This window comes from Danio rerio, chromosome 9 (assembly GCF_049306965.1).
Source record: "Danio rerio strain Tuebingen ecotype United States chromosome 9, GRCz12tu, whole genome shotgun sequence".
Classification (NCBI taxonomy): Eukaryota; Metazoa; Chordata; class Actinopteri; order Cypriniformes; family Danionidae; genus Danio; species Danio rerio.
Genome location: NC_133184.1, coordinates 6,869,172 through 6,883,971, shown reverse-complemented (window position 1 = coordinate 6,883,971; position 14,800 = coordinate 6,869,172). Strand labels below are relative to the sequence as shown.

General features: G+C 35.3%; 2 long non-coding RNA genes across 2 annotated transcripts in view; one reads left to right on the top strand and one right to left on the bottom strand.

Annotated features, from left to right (window-relative positions):
- LOC137496443 (uncharacterized) overlaps positions 1 to 14,800 on the bottom strand; it is a 196,366-nt gene that overhangs the window by 102,982 nt on the left and 78,584 nt on the right. The window lies entirely within an intron of this gene.
- Positions 9,943 to 14,411, top strand: LOC141376065 (uncharacterized). The gene is made up of 2 exons (XR_012385151.1): positions 9,943 to 10,017; positions 13,757 to 14,411. It is a non-coding gene; the product is annotated as an uncharacterized lncRNA (long non-coding RNA).

Here is a 14,800-nt window from a genome sequence, read left to right as displayed (position 1 = left end):
TACATCTGTAATTAACTTTTGTAACTACATTTGTAAATACAATGTTGACCCTCCCTTACACCTTAACCCACCCTTAAACCTACCCACACCACCAAACCTGTCCATAACCCAACCTCTATCCCAACTCAAAAGCACCACAAGTGTTCTCAAATACATTATAAACACAGTAAGTACATTGTATTTATTTTTTGATATAAGTACATTGTAGTTAATGACACTTAATATAAAGTGGGACCAGAGATTTTTATATAAGACTTTTCCAAAACTTTTCCAGGCCTGGAAAATGCCATGTCAAAATAACATGACTTCCTGATTTCCATGACTGTATGAACCCTGTAGTTTCTTGTAGTGTAACAGACTTTAGCCCACAATAAACATTAATTTTATTTATTTATTTATTTATTTTTCATTAAGATGTGTGCAGGGCCCCGTTTTATTTTTGTCAAAAAAAATTTTAAATTATCATTTTATCTTAGGGTGATGTGGTGGCACAGTAGGTAGTGCTGTTGTCTTACAGCAAGAAGGTTGCTGGTTCGAGCCTCGGCTGGGTCAGTTGGCAATCCCGTGTGAAGTTTGCATATTCTCCCTGCGCTCGCGTGGGTTTCCTCTGGGTGCTCCGGTTTCCCCCACAGCCCAAAGACATGCGGTATAGGTGAATTGGGTAAGATAAAATTGTCTTTTGTGTATGAGTGTGAATGAGAATGTGTGGGTGTTTCCCTGTGATGGGTTGCAGCTGGAAGGGCATCCGCTGTGTAAAAACATACGCTGGATAAGTTGGCAGTTCATTCCACTATGGCGACCCCAGATTAATAAAGGAACTAAGCCGAAAAGAAAATGAATGAAGGAATATTTTATTTTATATCAGGTTCATCTCCTAGATAAACCATTTTTTTATTACAAAAACTTTGATTGATCACCTTTGATTAATAATACAAATTACATCACAAAAAAATATGTTTGTATGTGTTTATAAGGACATTTTGTCTTGAAAATCTTAACTTACAATACACTCAATATTAACAAGTCTCACACTTTAAAGTAGGGTTGTCGCGATACCATTATTTTGTCTTATAATACTATACCAGCTGAAGTATCACAATACCAAATAGTATTGCAGTATTGTAATTCATAACTCAAATTATAAATAAAATTGTCAGAAATACTATATTTTACATGTTATAATAGGTACTACTATTCTACTTGAATTTAATGTAAAATTCCCTTTTAACTGAAAAAAATATTATTTGCACATCACTTCACCTAAAATGTATTCAATATTTTTGTTTATTTTGTAGACAACTGACCAACAAAAACACATTACAATAAAGATACACATTATACAAAATGAACTTTGTTACAAAAAGAGCATTTTTCCAACAGAATTTGGCTATATCAGAATCTGTTTTACTGATGTGTGCTTCACACACACAAGGAATTTGTTATGGCTGCAGAAGCTTCCAGTGTACATAAAGTGACAACACAAAATAAATATGGAAAAATAAAAAGAAAGATGATAAACATTAAACAGAGATGCAGTTAGTCAAGAAATCTGGATGTTGAGTTGTATGTACAGATTTGTTATAAATATACAGGTTATAAGGTGTTGTGTACAAATGCAAATGGAGAGTATTGCATTGTATATTGATATAAGGTGCAGTGTACAAGTGCGTATGGGAAAGTATTGCACATATTTATGGCACAGTAGGGGAATATTTAACTGTTCATGAGGTAGATGGCCTAAGGAAAGAAACTTTTCCTGTGTCTGGCTGTTTTTGTGCTTGGTGCTCTGAAGCACCGACCAGATGGTAACAGTTTGAACAGGTAGTGTGCTGGGTGCGAGGCGTCCAGAGTGATTTTGCGAGCCCTTTTACTCACTCTGGAAGAGTACAGTTCTTGAAGTGTAGGAAGGGTAGTGCCAGTGATACGTTCAGCAGTCCGGACTATTCGCTGTAGTCTACGGAAGGCGGTTTTGGAAGCTGAGCTGAACCAGACTGTGGTTGAAGTGCAGAGGATGGATTGGATGATAGCTGAGTAGAATTGCATGAGCAGCTCCTGTGGCAGGATAACCTTTCTCAACTGACGAAGGAAGTGCAGTATATGAGGTGGTCAAAAATAGTTTTAATGCTATTCAGAATTTTTCATCTATAATTATTATTATTATTATTATTATTATTATTATTATTATTATTATTATTATTATTATTAACATTATTTTTTTGTTTTCACTCTTATCAGGTAACAATCCAAAGTAAATAAAACTTCATTTTGTGACTCTTTTTAAGAAATTGTTGCGGTTGCTGTAGCTACTAAATCACTTTGACAGGAGCTTATATGAACAGATTTAGGTGTGTGTTTGAAACGTCAGAAAACATCAGAAAATGTGCATCCTAAAGGGCTCCACAGACTATTAAAAATACAATGTGAGCATTTTAGTGACTTTTCCACATGCAACGTTATGCATTGTAGATAGACCGTCAATGATGATACTACCGTTTACAAACTACCACAGTACTAGTACACCGTGCAACCTTACTTCATCTGAATATTTTGACTGTCTCTGCCTTATGTATCATATGTTCCGCTTAAATTATAATGAAATAATTGAGGCTAATTGTCATATTTTGTGTGTTTGCTAGTCTGTAAATAATCATTTGCATGAAATATCGATAGCGGCACGGTGGCTCAGTGGTCAGCACTGTCACCTCACAGCAAAAAGGTAGCTGGTTCGAGTCATGGCTTGGGACTTCGGAACTTTTTGATTTAGTGGCTAATTCGTATGAATTCGTACAATCTAATTCATAAAATTTAGTACGATTTGCTCATCACCCAATGACGGTTGGGGTTAGGGGGCTCATTTTTAAAATGGTAAATTTTCAAACGACTGAACTCGTGAATACTTATGTTTCTTCGTGACATCAGGCTGGTACAGGTGAATAAAATAAACTGTACCAAAATACATTGCCTTTATTCACAGAGAAATTTATAAAAATATTAATTTTCAAAATGGTGTGTACTCAATTATGCTAAACACTGTAAATATTCAGAGTACACTCTAAAAATGTTGAGTTGTTTTAAGGTAATTTTGTGTCAAATGCATCCCAAACCAAATTGTTGAGTTAAGAATTTAATTCAATCAATTAACCAAACATTTGGGCTTGTCCATATTTTCACACTAAATTGAGTTGAAACAACCCATTTTTCACTGAGTGTAAATATTGATATCATTCATTCACTTATTAATTTTCCTACGGCTTAATGTCTATTTCAGAGGTCGCCACAGCAGAATAAACGGACAACAATTCCAGCATATATTTTTCGCAACGGATGCCCTTACAGCTGCAACCCAGTATTGGGAAACACAAATATACCCTCATTCACACACACTCATACACTACAGCCAATTTAGTTCATTCAATTCACCTATACCGCATGTCTTTGGACTGTGGGGGACAGCGGAACACCCGGAGGAAACCCATGTGAACACAGGGAGAACATGAATCCACACAAATGCCAACTAACCCAGTCAGGACTCGAACCAGCGACCTTCTTGCTGTGAGGCAACCTACTAAGCCGCTGTGCCACCCAAAATTAATATTGTAAAAAAAGTTAAAATAATACAAAAAAAAAAAAAACAACAACAAAACATTAGTTCAATATTCATCATCATTCATCTAACTGTAAAAATCTGCAAACACCAAAAAAAAAAAAAAAAAACATTAGTTCAATATTCATCATCATTCATCTAACTGTAAAAATCTGCAAACACCAAAAAAAAAAAAAAAAAAAAGTTCAATATTCATCATCATTCATCAAACTGTAAAAATCTGCAAACACTAAAAAAACAACAACCATTTAGTATTTCGGTATGGTGTGTGTATTTCAGTGAACTGTCTGTATGTTATACAATAGATTCACATAATCCAATATAGACAGAACCTAAAACATTGAACATGAATTCGCCATTAGCTGCCGTGAATCAACTTGCTCAGTAAAACATGAGTGTTTAAGTCTACATTTCAGGACTTATTCAAAAGTTACAAAAGACAAACCAAAAAGTAAAGTGTTAGGACTAAAAGCAGGTCCTTTACTGCTGCAATCTCTCTTATAGGAGTTCGCACCTCATTAGCAAGTACAAATCTTGTGGGGGCGAGAGGGTGATGGAGAGGAAAGAGAGGATGAAGGGCGAAAAAAAGGAAGAAGAAGTACGAAGTAAAAGCGTCTGAGGGAGAGGAGAAAGAGCACAGAGGTGTATTAGTGTTTACAGAAGTGAACAGTCGCCCAGTGTCTCTGAAAGCCGAATTGGGTTCTAGTTCTTGCACATGCTTCATTGCGAATGCATAAGAGCAAATATCAGCGTAATGCCGCGTCTGAGGTAACGTCTGTCTGATCGCGCCTCTAATGCCGCTTTTCTTTCCGTGTATGAAAAATAATGCCGCAGATGAAGCGAGGAAGAAGCGAATGGCTGTGGATATGGTGCGAGGGGTCGTCGTTTGAGAAGAACCCTCTGCATTAACATTCATAATTACCTACATGGCGAATCTGATATGGTTCATTTACCAGCAGAGTGGGGAAACAAGCTGTCAGGAGTGTGTTCTTTAATTAAGAATACGACGCTGCAACGTGTCCCTCATGACCGCTAATGGAAGTGTTAGTTAATTCACTTATCTAGGCATGAAATTCTTAATGCTTCCTCGATAACATGAAGTGGAAAGTCTTTTTTTTTTTTTGGTTAACATACAAATGGGTTTGCACATACCGTGTAGGACTGTATAGCTAATATACAGCGAATTTATAGCTAAATTCGTTTTAAAATCTGTGTTATTTATATTGTGCAATGTATATTTATAAGGATTTTGTGCATGTTATATTTATTGAAAAGGGAGACAACAGTAAATTGTTGTATAGCGCTGTAATGTTTAGACAATATTCTGTTAAAAATATAAAGTCAAACACCCCAGTTCACCCTAGTAGGATATATCCTGGTGCATTTCCTTTATGTGCCAGGTAACCTCTGATTGGGTCGGCCCATCTCGAAACCATACGGACGTTGCAGATTGTGCCAATGCTTAACATTTATTATTATTATTACTATTATTATAATCATCATAATATTCACATCTTGCAAGAGATAAAAGCTGCCTGCATGTAAAAAAAAATACATTTAAAAAAAATTTATTAAAAAAGCTGACCGGCCCACATTTAAAAAATGGTCCGGCCCTTCTGGCATTTGCCAGATGGCCAGCCGCCCCTGGACAAAAATCTCTAAATGCATTAGTCTATCATACAGAACATTCTGGAAAATGTATTTTAATCCCATAGGATTGCATGCAAAAAGCGTACAAAAATAAGACATCACTTATCAGTAACCCATCACTGTAATCATAATTATTTTTTATTTTTTAACATTTAGTTTTGGCATTTTTGTTTTTATTAGCTAGGACAGTCATGAGACAGGAAGCGAAGTTGGAGAGAGAAAGAGAGGGAGGGTAGGGTTGGGTAATGTCCTCAAGCCGGGAATCGAACTCGGGACGTCCTGACACACTACCATATGTCAGTGCGCTAACCACTAGGCTATTGCGCCGACACTGTAATCATAATTTGATTGAAGTTGTAGATATTTTACTGCACTTGATTTCATTTCAGTTAGAAACTGCAGTAAACTGTGTGTATAGTATAGGTGTCGTTTTTTAACAATTAACTTGATTAAACAATATATTTTTGAGGTGTTTTACATATAGAGCATAACCATTTTCAATATAAAGCACCGAGTGTGTTAATTTCTAGAGGAATCCTCCAGTTTTTATGTGTGATCTTATTTTAAGGATGTCTCTTTCTCTAGTTATGTCCTTGTTTTGATATGAATCTTCTGTAGAGCCGTGTTTTGAAGTGAAACGTCAGAAGTTCAATATCTGCTCACCACGAGTTTGAAGAAAAGCGGCTTAATTGTTCAAGGTTGCGGGTGTTTTAATCAAGGCATGATCAAATACGTCGACAGCCCTGGCTGTAAATAATACATTAATGCCCATACAAAGGCAGCCCCACAGGCGGTGTGCGGAGCGGTAAGCACTGGGGGAATAATACATGTCCTCAGGTTATGCAGCACTTTTCTGCTGAGTCGACGGAGCGAGAGGAAGTTGAGAAAAACGGCTCGCTATGAAGTTACAGAACTCTTCTCAAGGGTGATGGGAAGGCTGGCCAAAGTCACTCTTCAAAGGGACCCGAATATCCTCTGCTTCTCTCTGAGAGTCCAAACACAGGGGACGATTCAAACACTTAGCAGCATAAATGTTTATAGGAGCAGCCTCTTCCAGTCAATATGAGTGAAGAGTGATCTGGTTGGAAATACTGCTGCCTTTGTTCCTTGCTTGGCCCAGGCATCGCTCCTGAGGACCTGGGCCTTGGTTTTGCGTCTTTGATCATCATAGTCTCTTTCGTCTTCTGTTTTGGTCTCGATGTAAAGGGACAGGGCTTTTCGATTGTTTGCATCTCGTTCGCTTAAGTCATGATGCAACGGCCTGCGTGTTGTTTGCCAGTGTTGTTTGGCAGAGATAGTGTTTGGCAGTGCTCGGCGTTGGCTCAGATCTGTAGATAAGAGTTTATATACAGACAACGCCATAAGTGAGGTCTTGACCTGAACGATTTAGTTTTGCAAACAATAGGTTTAATTAGAAAGGAGGGTGGATATAAATGGGTGCCAACCGACTACATACTGTATTTGTGACCCCGAACCACAAAACATAAGTCGTAAGTGTAATTGTTTGTTCGGAAATTGAGATTTATACATAATCTTTAAGCGGAATAAATAAGCTTTTCATTGACGCATGGTGCAATAGTTGGCTGAGATACAACCATTTGAAAATCTGGAATCTGAGGGTTCAACAAAATCAAAATAATGAGAAAATTGCCTTTAAAGATCTTTGCAGTGCACATCACTAAACAAGCATAAAGTTTTGATGCATTTACAGTAAGAAAATGGAAAAAAAAATGTCTTCATGGAACATGTCCTTTACTTAATATTATACTCTGTTTTGGCATAAAAGTAAAATCAATCATTTTGACCCTCTTCAATGTTTTTGTTTTTTGGCTATTCCTAAAAATATACACGTGCAATATAAGACTTTTTTGTGATCCAGGGTCACATATTACTTCCTTTTCAATCATTTCTGGGGTGCATTTCCCAAAACTATTGTTAGCAAACTAAGGTCGCAAGTTCAGTGATTACAAACATAGTTTGTTATTTGGCGTTTCCCAAATCCGTCGCTCCAACGAACATTCGAAAACTGTGTTGCAAACCTGAGCACTTGCAACTACACCTCTGTAGCTGTAGTTAAAAACATAGTTCCTGGCTGTGTTCTATTCCCACTTACCCCCCATGCCCTATTTGTTTAGAAGATTCTAACATTCAAAGTTGGAATTTTTAAAAGCATTAAGGTAATCTCTCTTAGCTGTAATTTGCTTTCAAACTATTTTCAAAGTTCAGTTTTAGCGATCTTCATGTTTACAATTGTGCTCCGTGTGTGTGTGTGTGATCAGTACTTGAGCAGCATCAGCTGTGTGTAGGCAATCAGTCAGGATCAGGAAGCGGTTGTGTGTGTATTGCTTAACTGGGATCTGTAGTCCATAACATGGCGGATTTGTGGTTTGTGTGAGTGTGAATGTTTTTCAGCAACCTCTGGTGGTTATCAACCGCTGGTGATCATGACAAGATGCTTGAATTTGTTTAACAAAAAAAATAAATTAAATAATAATAAAATAATAATAATAATACAAGGATAAATTACATTATAATGTATGTATGTATGTATGTATGTATGTATGTATGTATGTATGCATGCATACACATGCATACATACATACATACATACATAAATACATTATATATATTTGTGTGTGTGTATATATATATATATATATATATATATATATATATATATATATATATATATATATATATATATATATATATATATATATATATATATACACATATAACAAACTCTCTATGATGACTCTAAAATGACTGCTTTATATATATATATATATATATATATATATATATATATATATATATATATATATATATATATATATATATATATATATATATATATATATATATATATAAAGCAGTCATTTTTAATTATCTGTATTTGACAATTTCATAATGTTTACATTTCAAACATTTATTTAAAAACACTGAAAAGTTAATTACTTCCAATTACATATACAGTTTTGTCATGACAAATCTTTAAGAAATTTAGAATGGTAAACAACATAAAACATTGTTGATGTTTCTTGGCGACATAGAGAGTTTGTTATTGACACAAAGCAAGTACCAAGACTCACTACTGCCATTATATTGACAAAGAATATTCTATAATCTGTTTGAGATTATAACAGTGCAAACATACACTGTTAAAACTTTTTGTAAATTACACAGTATTTAACTGTAATATGAACTGTATTTTACCATGGGACATCTATGCAGTATTTTAAAGTTGCACTTTTGAAAATACTGCATACTTTAAAGTAAATATAAACAATACGGTGAATACATACACAGCAAGATGTATTGTGCTGTAAATGTAAATACAGTATTCTTGCTGTAATTAATATACAGTAAGTTACTGTAGAACTGCTGACAGTAAGTTGCTGTAGATTCAACAGGACATTGTTAACAGTGTAATATACATGAACTTCTCATAGCAGATAGATCTACACACAGGTGGAGCTATGGCGGAGGAGGGTATCCAGGCTATCTGCAATAGCACAAACAAAATCGAGGTACGTTAATGTTGAGAAGCAAGCTCATTGGAAGCTGAGCCGAAGGCAACTAATCACCTGGGCCATGAACTTATAATGTGTTCAGAAGCAGATTAAATAGATAATCAGCTTGCACAGCCAATAAAGTTTTGTGACCTGACTGTAATTGTAACTATTTTCTATTTTAATATAATAAGATACCTTTTTATGAACCCAATAAACAGACATAAGCAGCCAAAAAAAAAAAAGAGAGAGTTCTGTTAATTTCATGTAGCGGCTGTGTGCAATCCGTTCTCACTCTTTATTTTCTATCAAGCTTTTATATGAAGGAGAACATGATAGGCAGGAAAGGTTAGAGATAAGTTTAAAGAGATGTATCCATCAATTAGTAATCAGCCTAGTGGTAATTAACAATCTCCAGTCTCCACTTAGCACAGCTTTACAGTTTCTTGGTAATATTGATTAGACTCAAAAGCAAGTCAATAGGAATCCCAGATGAGAGAACTACAGTAATGCATATGAATAAACAACAGTAGATAACTGTCTGTCATGACTGAAATGAATCCTATATTCTTTAAAACTACTCTGTTGTACAAGACCGGATAAAGAACTCAGAGGCTCCTGGGCACAATGTCTTGTAGGCCCCCCACCTGGTTGCACCCCTATTGTTAAATTAAAAAATAAGAATAGCATAATATTTTTCAAATAAAATGAATCTATAATGTATTGCCCGCATTTTTAAAGTAAAGGATATACAGTACATTTATAATCTAGTCTACAGAGATTTAACACATTTTTAAAGCATTTAAAGCACACTTTGAACAAATAAATACTAATAAAACTTGTGAAAATTAATGGATTTTAATATACTTGTTCAAGTTCACTGAAGTAGAACAAAATAATAATATTTAATGGTATTTTTAATGTCTTACTTCTACATACATATAATGCATATGATTTAGACAACCCAAGCTCATTCTAAAAATGTAGCCCCGCGGACGTTTCTGGAGACTGCGATTTACGCGGATGGAGGTACATATGGCCGCATTTCGTTTTTTCAAGCGAACGCTATGGGGCAGTGTGATGCCGCTCCTTTTCGTGCTCGCCGACTTACCGCTCACCTCCATCTGGAGGGCTTTTCTGCCCTTTTCTGTTTGTCGTATTACATCGGTGGAGCGGAGGCCCGGAGGAGGAGGAGCCGGCTGCGGTGACGACCGGGTTTCGAGTCCGGGGAAGAGCGGTTCTAGAAATCAGGTAAGACAAAAAACAGAGTAAAAAAAATAAAGCGAACGAGTTCGTAACAGGGCGAGAATGCGGTGAAATTCGAAAACGCGGTCAAAATTGGACGAGGGCTTTTCTTTTTCTGGATGGCTTTTGTAAATCGTCGCTCGGGTTTAGGAAAGAAGGAGGAGGAGGAGGGTGGCTGGGTTGGCCGATTGGCCGGCCGCCCAGTCAATTGTTCAGTCATTTGGTCAGTCAGTCAGTGGACAAACGGTCGCTCGACAGCAGCCTTCGGCGGCTTTTTACGCGAAAACAGCACGAGCGCTAACAATGCACGCTCGTAACAGACATTTGATATGCAAAAGCGAGCACAGCGGTCTCTCGCAGATCCGGGAAAACAAAAACTGCACAAATACGTACCTGGGGAGTATTTCACGGTCTCCAGAAACGTCCGTGGGGCTACGTTTCTAGAATAAGCCTGGGTTGGATTTGGATATAACACCTCTCCAATCCAGTTCTATGAATCTGAGTCTTCTATAATACACACACTTATTAATGATTCATACTTGTCTACCTCATGATGAAGAGTAGGCAAAATCTAAAATGCAGTGGGAGGAAAAATTAGTTCATCAGACGCTGGATTCGAACCGGGTTCATAATCGCAGCAAAACAAGTTGCCATGCGATTTACGAGCTACATCACTCACGCTGCTGTGTGTCACGCTATTTAGTTATGTTGTGTCTGTCAATCAAACGTAAATCACTCAATTAGCCTATTCCAACAAGGTGTGCTATTTGCATTTAGCCTAAATAGACACTCCAAAATCGGCATTTCCCCCCCTCGCAGGGGCCCCAAGTGCTCTGTGCCCATAATGTCCGGTTAATCCGGCCCTGCTGTTGTATTATTGACAGTTTTACAGTTGACACAGTGAACATCAGAATAAACAAGCTGCAGTATTCCAAACTGTAAGCAATCTATTTTCTATTCCACACAACATTATCTCTTTTTTTTTTTTTTTTGGTCTGTTGGTTTGTAAACTTTATCACTGGTGTTTACTGTAACAGTAAAGCTGTAGTGCTGCATCTGGCTCATCTTTATTCAGTTTTGGATACTGGACTATAATGTCAAGTGTTGTGACCATTAGCCAGTGATTATTATCTGCAGTCATCAGTGCTTGCTCAGCAGCAGTACTGTAATATGCTGAGTTCACACTGGAAGTTTGTATCCTCTTTTTTTAGTTGCATTCACTTTATTTTATAATGATGTAGGCTGACTCGAGCAGGGTTGAATGTTGTGGTTACAGATTTTTTTCTCCAAAGAGGAGCTGATGTCCAAAAATACTCAATATGCAAATACAGGGATATTGCATAAGAGCAATAAAAGGACAAAGTGTTCCTTTAAGGGGTAGGTTGAAAATAACTGAATTAGAAGTGGACAGGATTTACAGACCCGATGGTGTATTTATGGTAAAATAACGGATATTTAATTACAGAAATTTACCAGAGATTTCAATTCAAGGAAATTTCTGTAACTTAAAGGCTGTTATTTTACTTTTTTTTTTTTTTTTTTTTTTTTTTTACGGCACCCCAGCTACCGGAAATAAACCATAAAATTACGAATTTATTTTACAGTGCATACAAATAATACAGAGAAAAATAAGCCTATAAAATAACAGAAAATGTACTGGCAGCCTATTATCAGGTTTTCGCAGCATACTATACAACAACATCTCAGACAATGTATCCCTTCAAAATATTAAATATATTCATAAAAGTCACCTTTTCAACATTTTCAGATTAAAAGTTGTTGGAGGAAAGACCAAGGTCCCATAATGCAGTTAAGTAAATAAGTGGGGAAAAAAGTTCCTACTCATTACAAAATAAAATCTATAAACAAATCTTAGTTTAATCAAAACAAATCCACTTGATTTCTGTATTCTATGACATTAACCTTGTAAAACTTTTAACTGCTGTCTCCTTAAACATTTAGATAGATTTATCCATAAATTAACAGCAGAAAACAGTTTCTCTCCTATTATCTACCTGCAACACCTAAGTCTCACATGAACAGCGTTAAAGAAAGAAAAAAGCAAAGAAATTATACATGAAATAGCACAAGAAATGTCACTGCCTTATACAGTTGAATTCAGAATTATTAAACCCCCTTAATTATCAGCCTCCTGTTTATTTTTTCCCCAATTTCTGTTTAACGGATTGAAGATTTTTTCAACACATTTCTAAACTAAATGGTTTTATAACTCATTTCGAATAATTGATTTCTTTATCTTTGCCATGATGACAGTAAATAATATTTGACTAGATATTTTTCAAGACACTTCTCTACAGCTTAAAGTGACATTTAAAGGCTTAACTAGGTTAATTAGATTAACTAGGCAGGTTAGGGTATTTAGGCAAGTTATTGTATAACAGTGGTTTGTTCTGTAGACTATCAAAAATATAGCTTAAAGGGGCTAATAATGTTGACCTTAAAATGGATTAAAAAAAATTAAAAACAGCTTTTATTCTAGCCAAAATGAAACAAATAAGACTTTCTACAGAAGAATAAATATTATCATACATACTGTGAAAAAAAAAAATCCTTGTTCTGTTAAACACCATTTGGGAAATAATTTAATCAAAGGGGGGCTAATAATTATGACAACTGTGAATGTAAAGGAAACATCAAAAAGTGCTTTTTAAAAAATATATATGTCTTTCTGTTATCCCCTGCAAATAAACACTTTAAACAACACGAATAATACAAAGTTATTGACAAATTTAATATTCTCTTACATTCATAATCCAAAGTTCGTTCATTCATTCATTCATTCATTCATTCATTCATTCATTCATTCATTCATTCATTCATTCATTCATTCATTCATTCATCCAATCATTTATTCATTCGTTTATTCATTCATTCATTCATTCATTCATTCATTCAATCATTCATTCATTCATTCATTCATTCATTCATTCATTCATTCATTCATTCATTCATTCATTCATTTATTCATTTATTTATTCATTCATTTTCTTTTTGACTTAGTCCCTTTACTAATACGGGGTCGCTATGGTGGAATGAACCACCCCAAAATTGCTAGATGTAATTCACACATCTGAGAAGAAAGGTTTAAACAGTGAGATATAAACTCACTAGAGGGAGGGATATAAAAAAACTCAATTATGAAAAAATTCAATAACAGAATCAAACATAAACTAGTGCAAATATAGGCATTAAATAAAATCCATCTCATTATATATGTAGGTGGACCTGAAAATAAGTGCATCTGTTTTTTGTTTTTTTTCCCGCACCACTCTAGAGATTGTTGATCACATTAGAAAAGCATGAGTAGGATTTAAACAATTATTTGATTGATTTCAATACATAACGTCAGGGCTTTTTGTTTATGCTTATGAAATTAACCTCTCATAAAGGACTTATTAATATTCAGCACACTCTGATTATGGATTTTTTCAACCCGTACAGTGCAGTGGAACTTTAATCATGCAAGCGACTTCAATCATGGCACGTTTGACATTTTTTTTGGGAAGCATTATGAACAAGTACTGCAAGTGTGTTTTTTAATTCCCTTTGAGTTCACAACGAATCGAGTCGAATTATTAAAGAATATATACAAATAAACCGTTAAGATTTCAATTTACACACGCTTCCATCTGAATAGTGCCTTTGAAAGAGAATGAAAGAAACAAAGTATGTTGCCTCTCGATACAATCTTTTTATTGTTTGCTCTGCTCTTTTTCCATTACAGCAAACCTGGCTTCTCTTCCACCCTTATCCAGTGCTCAGTCCTACAATTGCTTTTTGAATGAAATAGGACAAGTTTTCATCCATTTTTAATTGAAATGCAAACTACAGCAGTGGGTCACAGCAACAGCAGCGCCTTCACTCCCCGATGATAAAGGCTGCAGCTATTTGTCTGGCTATCAGCTTGGTCATGTGTGTAATTGCCTTTTACCATTCTCTGGCCACAAAAAGCACCAGAGTGATGCATGCTGAGAAGAAGCCAGCGGAAAACTGCACACAATACAACCAGAAGATCCCATACGGACGATGAGGATGGTTTTGGGTGAGGGAGACCATTTTTAAAAAAGAAAATATGTGTCTGATGATAATATTTCAGATTAAAGTTTTCTTTCGGAAGCATCTGAAATGATGGAGAGGAATGGATTAAGGTAGAAAACATAATTGGACAAATAATAGAAGCTTGTGTTGTAATTTAAGTCATTTAAAACCCAGTTGTGCAGTATTTGGGTCTTAGTTTAAAAAATCATTTATTAATTGTTTGTTTTTGGGAAGTTTTAATTGTAATATATTGATTTTGATATATTGTACGTTTTAAGACAAGATGCAAGCTTGTAATTCCACAACGTAATTAAAAGGCATTTGTTATATAGTAACAAAAGGATGTGTTTTCCATTGTTACAAATGTTTAACATTTTGTCCAGTCCCACTTTACATTAAGTGACCTCAACTAATATGTTAAACTGAAATTAATCATTTGTTACAATGTACTTATTGCATGAATACATGTTTTTACATTGATTTGCTTGATTAAATGCATCCATGTAATTATAATGTAACCAAATTCTGTAATTAAACATAACATTTCATGGTTGGTCTCACTTATACCTTAACCCATCCCTAAACCTACCCATACCATCAAACCTGTCCCTACTCTACCCTCAGTAACACCAAAAGTGATCTGCACTACATTATAAACAGTACATGCATTGTATTTATTTATTATTTTTTAATACATGTAGTTAAGGCCACTTAATATAAAGTAGGACAT